We start from the raw sequence: 11,041 nt of genomic DNA on the forward strand, positions 1-11,041 counted from the left end.
TCCGTGTTATTCCTTATGCTCTACAGATAAGCGAAACCTATGATAATTGACTCTCTCTGCCTGACTAATTTCCCTCAGCATAATCTTCCAGTCCCATCCATGTTGATACAAAAGTTGGGTGTTCATCCTTTCTGATGGAGGCATAATACTACATTGTATATATGGACCACATCTTCTTTATCCATTCGCCTGTTGAAGGGCATCTTGGTTCTTTCCACAGTTTGGCAACTGTGGCCATTGCTGCTGTGAACATTAGGGTACAGATGGCCCTTCTTTTCACGACATCTGTATCTTTGGTGTAAATACCCAGTAGTGCAATTGCAGGGTCATTGGGAAGCTCTATTTTTAATTTCTTAAGGAATGTCCACACTGTTTTCCAAAGTGGCTGCACCAACTTGCATTCCCACCAACGGTGTCAGAGGGTTCCCCTTTCTCCACATCCCCTCCAACACATGTTGTTTACTGTCTTGTTAATTTTGGCCATTCAGCACGTTACTTTCTTTAAAATCATGCATTCGTACAAGATCTGTTTCCTGTGCCAGATGGGCCTGTGGATTTTAATGTAACAGAGACTTGCAAAAATGTAAAATGCTAGAATATCACTTTTCTCGCTATGGTTTTTATTTGTAGAAATAGTTATTTTGCATGAAAACAATATTTTTATTTTCATGTCATAGATTATTAATATGATTCTAAATGAACTAATGAATTTTTGAACCTGTTTTATATCTACTACGGTAAATACTGATAGAGATAACCCACAGACACAAAATGATCCTGTGAGACCGTGTAGATACCCTGTGAACAGAATGTTTGAGAATCACTGACTCACACAGCTCCTGGGCCACGGCTCAGGGGGACAGGGTAACAAAGAGCGCTCTGTGCAGTAGGTGAGGGATTCCGGCAAAGGCCCAGGTCCCTGGATCGCCTCTCAGGCCTCAGAACTCTGTCCGGGGTGGGGAAGCCCCGTGTTGGGGAGTCCGGATCGCTGTGGGTGGGGTTCACGTCCTCCTCTCCCAACCTGTGTGAGGTTCTCCTGCCGGGATACTCCTGACGCGATACCGATTCTCACTCCCATTGGGTGACAGGTTTCTGGAGAAGCCAATCAGCGGCACCACGGTCCCGGATTATGAAGTCTTCTCACCGTCTCCGAGTTTAGCTGCGGCTCACGGACTCGGCAGACACTGAACAATCAGGTTGTGATGCCCCGAACCACCTCCTGCTGCTGTCCGGGGCCCTGGCCGTGGCCGAGACCTGGGCGGGTGAGTGCAGGGCGGGAGGAAAGGGCCTCTGCGAGGCGGGAACGAGGGGACCCCCGGGGAAGGCGCCTCTCCGCCGTCCCCGCCCCAGACCCTCAGCCGTCCCCGCCCGCCCCGGCCTGTGCTCCCCCGTCCCTCCCCACCAGCGCCCTGCTCTCCCCCAGTCGGTAACCCCCTGCTCCTGCAGTCCCAGCCGCCTCCACCTGGGCCCCGCTCCCCGCGCCGGGAGGAGGGTCGGGCGGGGTCTCAGCCCCTCCGCGCCCGCAGGCTCCCACTCCTTGAGGTATTTCGACACCGCGGTGTCCCGGCCCGGCCGCGGGGAGCCCCGCTTCATCGCCGTCGGCTACGTGGACGACACGCAGTTCGTGCGGTTCGACAGCGACTCTGCCAGTCGGAGGCTGGAGCCGCGGGCGCCGTGGGTGGAGCAGGAGGGGCGGGAGTATTGGGACCGGCAGACCCGGAACCTCAAGGACGCCGCACAGACTAACCGACTGAGCCTGAAAAACCTGCGGGGCTACTACAACCAGAGCGCGGCCGGTGAGCGACAGGGCCCGGGTGCAGGTCACGACCCTCATTCTCCGATATCCGGGTCTCAGCGTCACCCAAGTCTGAGGGACCCTCCCGCTGCCCCTCCGCCGTCCCCTATCCCTAAGCCTGAAGAACCCGCGAGAACTTTTAGGCGGTTTTACTTTCTGTTTAACCCCCTCCCTGTCGGGCGGGGCCAGGGTCTCACACCATCCAGAACATGTACGGCTGTGACATGGGGCCCGACGGGCGCCTCCTCCGCGGGTACCGTCAATACTCCTACGAAGGCGCGGATTACCTCGCCCTGAACGAGGACCTGCGCTCCTGGACCGCGGCGGACACGGCAGCGCAGATCTCCCGGCGCAAGTTAGAGGCGGCGGGTGATGCAGAGCGCTGGAGGAGCTACCTGGAGGGCAGGTGCGTGGAGTGGCTCCAAAAGGTACCTGGAGATGGGGAACCAGACGCTGCTGCGCGCAGGTACTAGGGACCGCGGGGCCTCCTTGATCTCCCCTCCCCTGGAGCTGGCTTCCCACCAGGAAGGGAAAATGGACTCAGTGGCAGAACACCGCCCTCCCACGGGTGGGGAGAGGGAGGTCCGCCTGGGTGTTCAGGTTCCTACTAGAGAGTGACTCAGCCAGAGGGCCGCTTTTCTCTAAAGGACAATGGAGGAATCCAGTCTTTCCCAGGAGGCAGGTGGAGACCATCCCTGCAATAACCCTTTTCCCTTTGGCAGCCACCTTGGGAACCATGACTTAACCTCTCAAGGCCTTTTTCTCCAATACAAACATCTTTGGAGGTCTGACTAGGGGTTTTTTGAGTCATTCACTCTCCACCGCAGTCAGGACCACTAGTGCACACTCCCCTTAGACCTGCAGCCTCTTACCCTGGGCTCTCTCCCTGATTCTAGAACTTTCCAGGATTAGAAATTCCCAAAGGCTGGGTTGGTGACTCGGTTTTGTGCTTCTTCCATCCGAACCAATACCTGGTCCACCTCAGGGTGGTCACATGACTGTTCCTTCAGCGGCCCCTAAAGATAAGCCCAAGTGTGGTTTTTCTGATTCTCTTCCTCAGAACCGCCCAACACACGCGTGACCCACCACCCCATCTCTGACCGTGCTGTCACGCTGAGGTGCTGGGCCCTGGACTTCTACCCTGTGGAGATCACCCTGACCTGGCACCATGATGGTGAGGACCTGACCCAGGACACAGAGCTTGTGGAGACCAGGCCTACAGGGAATGGAACCTTCCAGAAGTGGGCGGCTGTGGTGGTGCCCTCTGGAGAGGAGCCGAGATACACATGCCATGTGCAGCATGAGGGGCTGCCTGAGCCCATCACCTTGAGGTGGAGTAAGGAGGGTTTTCGGGTAGAATCTCTTCTCGGGCAAAGTAAAATCCTTCTCAAGAACTTCAGCAGGGTCAGAATTCAAACCTGAGGCCTGGACTCGTCACCATCCCTTCCCTTTCCAGAGCCACCTCCTCCCACCATCCCCATCACGTGGATCATTGCTGGCCTGGCTCTCCTGGTGGTCACTGTGGTGATTGGAGCTGTCATCTGGAGGAAGAAGCGTTCAGGTACGGAATGGAGTGGGGGGATCTGAGGTCTCTTGTCCCTCTGGGGGGTTTCCTAGGTAGGAGAATGGCCTGTCTTGTTACTGGAAAGTACCATCCTTGCACATGGATGTGTCCACTCTGGAGCTGATTACTACACTCACTTGGTAGCAAACACTTGTGAAAATGAAGGACACATTTTCATCTTGGTAATTCTGGTGATGGGGACCTGATTCCCAGCAGAGAGGATGGTCCCTGCTGAGAACAGACCTCCAGCAAGTTAGGTGGTTCAGGGACACCACACCTCATTCGTCCTGTTTCCTGATCATGTCCTGGGTGTTCAGCCAGAACTATGCAAACTTCATTTAGAACCAGGATTGGGAGCTTCCTCTAGGATCTTAGGGCCCAGCCATGCCTCCAGCCTTTGACATGATATTTTTTTCCCGCAGGAGGAAAAGGACCAAGCTACTCTCATGCTGCAGGTAAGTGTGGAGGGGGTGATCCCTGAGCCCCTGGGATAGTGTAGACAGGACCCCATGGGGAGCTCACGCACCCCATCACTCCTCCTTTAATCGCCTCTCCTGTGGGCTCTGACCACGTCCTGTTTGTTCTCCCCTAGGTGATGACAGTGCCTAGGGCTCTGATGTATCTCTCACGGCTCCTAAAGGTGAGACTCCAGAGACCCTGATGTGGGGAAGGGTTGGGGCACTAGGGACACTTTGAACATGAGGGGGGCTGTTGAGAATGTCCCCACTTAATGGGACTGATCTCAATTTGTACATGACTTTTTTTCACAGTGTGAGACCAGCTGCCTTGTGGCGACTAAGAGATGGAAGATCTCTTCACACCCCCACTCATGACACCAACAACCCCTGACTTTGTGCAGAAGGTGTCAGAATGTGTCTGTGTTCTTATGAACATAACATGAAGACGTGAAGAGATTTGCCCACCCTGCCCACCAGACCCCTCCCTATTCTGATCTGCATTCTCTTCTCTGATGTGCTTTCCTGTTCCAGCAGAAGCAGGGCTGGACCATCTCCATCCGTGTTCTATTTCATGTTGGGCTCAGTACAAATGACTAACTTCCTATTGAAAATGAGAATCCAGATATAAGTTGTGTTTCCTGATTCTTGGCATGTGGGGTTGATGAGGTAATAAAAGGAGTTTTGTAAAATTGAGACAGCAAATAAGTGGAAACTCTGAGAACCTTCCAGAATCTGTGTTTACTGTGCTGAGTCTGTTTGCAGGTAGGGGTAGGAGCAGGCTGTGAGAAGCTGAGCAGCTTTGGGGCCTGTGCCCAGTGTGTGCTCAGTGCATCATAGGTGTGACGTGCTCACCCCTCAGCTGGGTCATCTCTCTGCTCCATGTCCTTGCCCCTTCTGTCGAAGCTTATCTACCAGGACCTGTGATCACAGGGACATGGAGGTCACCTGCAACTTTGTGCAACAAGAGCTTCCTGTGACTGCATCAGCCTCGCATTAGGCCTGGGTTGGGTCATAGCCTCCATTTGAGGATGGGGTTTTTTCACTGTTTCTGTAGCGTATCAGGCCTGTTCTTGCTCTTGTGTAAGAGTTTTTGTCCATTCTCCCTTGGATGACCCCAACAGTTAGAGCAGTGGGTGGCCTTTGGTATATGTTCCCACAGGCCTAGGTTGTCCCCGGCACACAGGAGTCTCTGTGGTATGGAGAGATGAACTTCCAGATTCATCCATTTCTTCCCCTCACTCTAGACTTGTTTTCTAGATTATTCTTTGGATTCTGGAGATAGAGGAGGAATCTGAAAGTTTCTCAGCCTTAATAAACATCAGTTAGTTTCTCTCTCTCCAGCTGCTCTGCCCTCTCTCTCCTACCCCTAGTTCAATGATCCTAGTGCTGGCTTGGATCCAAGTTCATGGATCTATAAAGCAGAGTTTAATGTAGATCTCTTTGTGGTTGGAGAAAAGGACCCAAAAGTCTGGGTACAGCATTTCTGGAGAGAGAATTCTGTGTGCTGTGCTGTGCTGTGCTGTGCAGGAGAGATGGTGTGGGGGGAGGAGCTGAGCAGAGAGAGGGAGGGGATGCAGCCCTGTGAGAAGAGAGAGGCAGCACTGACAGGGAGGTGGACATATGGGGATGGGAGCAGCCACAGAACAGCTGTGCCTCGGGGCATCTAGAAGAGGGAGTCCTCTAACTGCTCATTCATTCAACTGATAATTGTGTGCCACATACAGGACATGCAATGTTTATATCTGGGCACCTGAGTGAGACTAAGAAGAAAGAAAATGTGCTGGTCTTATGGAGAGTATGTTCTAGTGTAGGGGCAGATTGCACATGACCGTCGAACAATGTGGGGACTGGGGCAGTGACACCCCCCCCCCCATGAAGTCAGGAATGCAAATATAGCTTTTGACTCCCTCAAAGCATAACTAATAGCCTACTGTTGCTGGAAGCCTCATTGATAATGTGAAGAGTCACTTGACACGTTTATGTTACATGTAGAAAACAGTCTTCTAACAATGAATGAAGCTGCAAAAATTAGAAATCACAAGGAAGAGAAAATGCATGGATAGTACTTACTGTAAAAAAGTCCGCACACAGGTTAACATGCACCATGCACCAATGTCATCAGAGGTGAGCTGTGTATTGTGTAAACATAGTAGTAAGGGAAGTGTTTAAGTTGGAAGTTGGCAGGAGCTGTGAGGAAGGAGACCCAGAGAGCACCTGTGCTGGGACGGTGCGATGGCTCCTTTACTCCAGGGATCAGGGGAGCCTCACTGAAAAGGTGACCTCATGATGGAGGTCTGAGAATATTAGAAGGCTTTGGAGTTTTCTCTGAGTGAGGTGTGAACAGATCAATGGGACTGACTTTCTAAGCAATACCTGTTTGCTGCTGTGAGAATCGAGAGGAGTAGGGTGAGTGACCAGTAGGGAAAATGTAGGAAACCAGTGCTGTGTCCCAGGAGGGGATTGTAGACTGTACATCTGGGGTGTGAGGAGGGAAGATAATAGGAAGTGGTTGGGTGCTGGATATTCACAGATGGACTTTGCAGCATTTCCTAATGTATTCAATTCTGGATGGTGAGTAGGAGGAATCAAGGAGGGCATCCAGTATTTCAGACTGCAAGTAGAAATGGGGAGTGCCTTCCTTGGATATGGGGAAGATTCTGGAAGCAGGACACTGGGGGAAGCAGCATCACAGGCATCCAGTTTAAGAATGTGGAATCTGAGACAACTATTAGAAATGCAGTGAGGTTGGCAGTTGGATATAGACTGCAGGGGAGGAGAAATATCCGGATTGGAGAAATACATTTGGGAGGTGACAGAATATTCATGATGATTAGAGCCTTCAACAGAGATGAGGTCACCAGGGGGGCAAGGCCCATAGAAGAGAAAGGAACAGCACCAAACCCTGGACTCCTCTGGGCTAAGCAGGCTGATCAGAGCGCACACCCAGAGCGCACTGCACTGTCTGGTTCTGCGTCTAGAAGGCACAGAGACCAGAGAGGCCCAGGCTTCAGTGTGCACGGGAATTTCCTGGACTATGAAGATCTAGACAGTCCGGGGTAGAGCATGAGATGCTGGGTTGATAACAAGGCTGGTGCTGCTGCTGCTGGTCTTCAGATCCCACACTGAGTAGCAGTTACATGAAGCAGGATCCCCACATGGCTGTGCATCAGCCTCTCCTGTAGGATTTATCACATCAGTAATTCCCCAGCCCACGCCCAACATTTTAAGGTTCTGGGTCTGGGGAGAGTCCTGAGTATTTGGTAACAAAGCCACAGGCAATCCTGTGACTCCACCAGATAGAGAAACACTGAAGTCATCAATGAGAGCCCTCATTGTGGGAAGGGGTCTTACAAACACATCTAAATGTTTTTTTGGGGGGTGCCTGGGTGTTCCACTCTTAGTTTCAGCTCAGGTCGTGATCTCAGGGTCATGAGAACTAGCCCATGTGCAGAGTCTGCTTGAAATGTCCTCCCTCTTCCTCTACCCCTCCCTGCCCCTTTCATACATACTCGCTCTTTCTCTCTTTCTCTCTGTGTCAAATAAATAAAACCTTCACACGGTTTTTGTAGGAAAAAAAATACAAGACATGCTGGGAGATGCATTTTTTCTCTCCTGTGGGGCACAGCCAGGTGGCAGACTGAGGAAATTATCAACTCAATATAAAACGTTTGAGTTACTGAGAGTGTAGATCTTAAATGTCTGCATCACACAAAAGGAAATGGTAATTGTGTGACATGATGCACATGTTAGCTAATGTTACAGTTATCATTGTGCAATGCAGAAATGTATAGATCAGCAGTTTATACCCTAAACTCACACAATGGTGTATGTCAATCATATCTCTATAAAGTTGGTTAAAAAAAAATGCCTGAATTCTTGCTCTTGGAAAGTCTTTACATGGGTTTCTGACTCCTTGTGATACATACGTGCAGTTACAGAGAGACTCGGGGAAGAGAGAGAATATATGGGACCTTGTTTTACTTCCAGGAAAGCCACAATACAGGCTTGAGGCTACACAGCCAGGAGCAAAATCCACACTGGACCCTAGATGGAGGCCCACAGACAGCCAGCGCCCCCTATTTGATATCGACACCGCTGTCCACACCACTGACTCCCCTGAGGGAGGACACTGGGCCCTGCGGCTGGGACTGCTATCGCTGCTGCCCCTGATATCTGCATGACACAATTGTGACACGGCTCAGACCCTCTGTGCCCAATTCATGAACACTGTCCCAGTGTGTCTGTCACGTATCCTGAGTCTGAGTCTGGCCAGTGGTCACGTGACTGTTGAAGCTTCATGTCATGTCCACCTGCAGGACTGGCAAAGTGGGTTCTCCTCTCTGTGGATGGAGGCATCTCTGCCCCCACAAGATTGTTGATGTGTGGCATTTCCGTACGTGGGAAGAGAGGTACATGTTCTGGGAATAGACATTGGGGATCAGGAATGGAAAAGAATGACAGATTTCCATATTTGGAGCTGTGATCTGAGACTAGAACTTGATCTGGACACTGTAGGCACTCAAGTCTGCTTAGATGAGGAGTGACTCATAAGTGGCATCTTTCAACTTATTCCCTTGATGGTTGTTATGGCCCAGGTTTCTCCACTCCAGTCCCTACTCATAGATAAGTGAAGTAGCATTGCTGGGCCATGAAGTGATTGCTCAACAAGTATTCTCCTGGCCTTTGTCTATCCTGGGATTTAAAAACCCAGATCTGTATCACTTCAGATGATCCTCATATACACACTGACATCTGATGTTTCTTTCTCTATGTACATATTTCTGGGTAGAGTATCCATAATTTCACCAGGTTTATGTGGCCTCCACAAAAGTCTCAAAACCCATTACAGTGTAGACACTGTCCTACTTCATGTCTGGTCCACAAACAACTATAATTGCAGTATTTCAGCAGATCCAATGACGTGGTATTCATGCTCAGTTTTGCTTGGAAATAACCAGTCTCAGACAGAAGAAGGTAGAGCTTTCCAGCTTACACTCACTTCCAACTTCTGTGTGTACTTTCTGTGGTCTGAGGAACAGTTCCCAGACCAGGGCTTGTTCACAGGAGACACAGTTCAGCACTGGTTTAGGTGACTTACACTCTAGCACTGACTCAGGTGCCTAAAACAGAGTAGAAATGAAAAATAGTTACTGAGGATTCCAATTCCACCTACACAGTAGACTTAAGGTTTAAGGCTGCCCCCTCTCCATGTGAGGTGATGAGCTCTGGTGTTATATGCAACTGATGAATTATTGAACTCTACATATGAAACTAATGATGTACTCTATTGGCTAATTGAATTTAAATACAATTTTTTTTTAAAAAAAATAAGGCTGCTTCTTCTCCCCAAAATGAAAATGATAGAAAAAATGTAAAATCACCCAAAAGTGCAGAACAATCAAGAGAAAAATCATTTAGCCTGAAATTTATAAATAGGCCGTAAGCCTCAGAGAATAGTTGTTCTGATCTGTAGAGTATTTTTCAAATCTAGAAAATCTTAGCTTGGCTTCTCAGGCTCATGAGCTTCATAGAGAGGAGACAATGCCCAGAGCTGCTTCATGGGAGCAGCAGGAGAAACATCCCCTCCCTGAAAATCTGGGAACCTAAGATTCACATCCTCAGAACATGGTGACACAAATCTGTTCTATCTTCAAGTGCAAGAACATTCTGAGGAAATTTGCCTTTAAGTCAGGAAAAAGTGAGCAAACAGCTATTTCAAAAGTTTGCAGACACGGACTAAGCCGTCTGTGATTTGCAGTCCAAATTTGCTTACCATTGACCATTGGGCCAAAATAACTTCATGTCATTAGCTTAGTTATAATTGTCCTGGATTGGTGATGAGCTAAAACTTTTAAGAAAGAAATTTCTCCAGAGAAGTCTCTATTTAACCTATGTGTCAAAAAACTTACACAGAGGGGCGCCTGGTTGGCTCAGTGGGTTAAGCCTCTGCCTTTGGCTCGGGTCATGATCTCAGGGTCCTGGGATCGAGCCCCGCATCCTCTGCTCCGCGGGGAGCCTGCTTCCTCCTCTCTCTGCCTGCCTCTCTGCCTACTTGTGATCTCTGTCTGTCAAATAAATAAATAAAATCTTTTAAAAAAAAAACTTAGAAAAATTCACAGAGGAAAAAATGCAACTCCTAGAGAGAAATGTAAAATTCAAATGCAAAAAAGATTGTGATTAAGTAACTTTAGAAAGAGTGAGTAGTAAAAAGCTCATGAAACTTCAATATTGGAACCATAAGATACAATATAACAGGACCAGGATATGATACAAATATATAAACATATGTCATTTGAATATATATTATGGATATGATATAAAGAAAAAAATCACAAAATTTAAAGTGTAGAAAATTTGGCAAAAGCAAAAGCACCTCTTAAGAAAATAACTACAAAATTGATTAATGATTAAATAATGAAAATATTACAGTTTATTCACTGAATAAGAAGCTGTCAGTAAAAAAGAAATGAGCGGAGGGGCACCCAGGTGGCTCAGCTTGTTAAGCACCTGCCTTCTGCTCAGCTCATGATCCCAGGGGCATGGGATCAAGCCCACTTCTGGCTCCCTGTTCAGCGGGAAGCCTTGCTTCTCTTTCCCCATATCTTCTGCTGCTCCCCTGCTCCTGCGCTCGCTCTGTCTCTCTCCTCTCTCCTATAGAAATAAAATCTTTAAAAAGAAAGAGAGAGAGAAATGAGTGAGGTATGGAAAACAAAAAGCAAAAAGACAGCGACATAAATCAACAGTGTCAATATTAACATTGCAAGTGAGTGGCTTAAATAAGTCAATCAAAGTGCAGATCGTTAGCCTGAACACAAAACAAGATCCACCTATGCTGTCCACAGTAGATGCACTTGATCTCAGTTACAAACAGATTAAACTCAAAGGGATAGAAAAAGTTACCTCAGGCAAACAACCATAAGAAAGCTGGAGTGGATACACTCATTAGCCAAAAGGGACTTTATAGTAAGGGGACACCTGGGTGACTCAGTTGTTAAGAGTCTGCCTTTGGCTCAGATCATGGTCCACTGAGCCTCTGCATAGGCTCCCAGCTCAGTGGGAAGCCTGCTTCTCCCTCTCCCCCTGCTTGTGTTCCCTCTCTCACTGTGTCTCTCTCTGTCTAATAAATAAAATCTTTTCTAAAAAAATAAAAAATAAAAACGCTTTTTATTTAAAATACTTTTTATTTAAAACGCTTTTTATTTAAAAAATAAAAATAAAAACATT

The 11,041-nt window shown here is 48.5% G+C and overlaps 1 pseudogene; it reads left to right on the forward strand.

Moving 5' to 3' along the window:
• The first annotated feature begins 692 nt into the window (after window positions 1–692).
• LOC111152206 lies at window positions 693–4,545 on the forward strand (annotated as a pseudogene).
• The last annotated feature ends 6,496 nt before the right edge of the window (window positions 4,546–11,041 follow it).

The sequence above is a fragment of the Enhydra lutris genome, unplaced genomic scaffold (assembly GCF_002288905.1).
Source record: "Enhydra lutris kenyoni isolate GAN:26980312 unplaced genomic scaffold, ASM228890v2 scaffoldscaffold28, whole genome shotgun sequence".
Lineage (NCBI taxonomy): Eukaryota > Metazoa > Chordata > Mammalia > Carnivora > Mustelidae > Enhydra > Enhydra lutris.